Source organism: Apis dorsata, unplaced genomic scaffold (genome assembly GCF_000469605.1).
Source record: "Apis dorsata unplaced genomic scaffold, Apis dorsata 1.3 scaffold_109, whole genome shotgun sequence".
Classification (NCBI taxonomy): domain Eukaryota; kingdom Metazoa; phylum Arthropoda; class Insecta; order Hymenoptera; family Apidae; genus Apis; species Apis dorsata.
In genome coordinates, this window is record NW_006263405.1 from 63,860 (window position 1) to 65,771 (window position 1,912).

Sequence of the window (1,912 nt, forward strand, 5' to 3'; positions counted from 1 at the left end):
AAAAAACTATTCTGTTGAATTGAATTGAAAAATCTTGTATTTAAGTTTTTATTCACCAATAGAATATATGATTATATATGTATTTATGTAAAAAATGTATTTTATGATATCCTATCTCATTTTCAAATCTTGAATAAGTATCAGAAGTAAACTTATCAAAACTTTTATTTTGTAATTACTAATTATAAATAAATAATTTTTCTTTAGACATTTGTATATTGTTTTTATTATTTTTTATATTAATAATTACAATAAATTAAAAAATTATAATAAATAAATAAAAATAAATAAATAAAATATATATATTCAGACTTAATTATAATGACTAAATTATATTAAATTTTATAAATATTTACAATATTTACAATATTTTTATATTGTTTTGAAAATAAAAACTTTCATAATTATTGTCTATATGTGACATCACATACATAAATGATTTCATTTTGCATTAAGGCAATTATCTAAAACTATATCTATAAATAATGATCTAAGGTCTGAATTTTCCGAATTTATTCTCATCGATTTTTATTTAAAAAAGGTTTATTGTATTTGTTATAGACTGTGCTTCGATCAATCAAGTTATTAGAAGTTACTTAAGATATTCAATATTTTTTGCGATTTCATTAAAAATAAAAAAATATTTACTTTTAAAATATATTATAAATATAAAGAAATTATTCAATACAATTATATATATATAATTATTATAAACCTTAATGCAATATTATGGATAACAGCATTTTCTATATTATATTAATTTGATTTTTCTTCTTTTCCTAATAATTGGTAATGTAATAATTGGTAATCTTGTTATACTTAAATATTGTCAGTTGGTATTACATTTTAATATATATATAATCAGCAAAATTTCGTATTATCAAAGAATATTAGCTATTTATAAAATTTATTGAATCTTATGATATTATAAAAATTTAAATACAATTGGATAATGAACATTTAAAATTAGAAATAATGTGAAAATTTTTTATTTATTCCAAAAATAAAAAAAAAAACATTGAAAAGCAAACAATTTTATCTTTAAATGAAAAAAAAAAATGCATATTATATTATTGGAAAATTAATATTTTATTTTATTATATTAATATTATTATTTAATATATTATTATATATAATATATTATATTAATATATTATAATATTAATATTTTATTATTTTGAAATATAGTAATGAGTAAAACATTTATCTACTTATATGTGAAAGAATTTTACAAAGTATGTAAAATTACAGATTTGTTTTGTCTTTTATGGGCCAAGCCCATATAAGCTTTTAAAATCATTTTTTTTATTAATTATTCCTTTTGAATATTTTCCAAAAAGATAATAAAATTAATAAAACAAAACATCATAAAATGTATATAAATTTTTAATTTTCTCAAAAATTTTATTTTAATAGATGTATTTGAAACTAAACTCATATAAAAAGTCTTAAACATAATCTTATTCTATTAGTTGAAAAAGATCAATCTAAATAAAATATAATTTTATCTTATCAATTGAAAATGTATTAATAGAGATTCATATTAAAGATTTTAAATTTGTATTTTACATTTGTTATTTAAATTTTTTATATTATATTTACATATTTGTGAAACTTCGTATATTTATTTAAAAGTATAAATATATTTTTTATATAAATATAAGAAATATATTATTCAAAATCATGATTATAGATTCCATTCTAGTTTTATTCAAAACTATCATATTTGTAAATCATTGAATACAGATTAAAAATAAAATTTTAAACAATATATATTTTATTTATATAGAAATAGTTAGCTTTCTGTTTTTATTGAAAAAATAATAAAAATTTTTTCATTCTTAATTATTATTATATATATAATATATTATTATATATATAAAGTTTTGGTAAATAATAATTTATTTTTTCA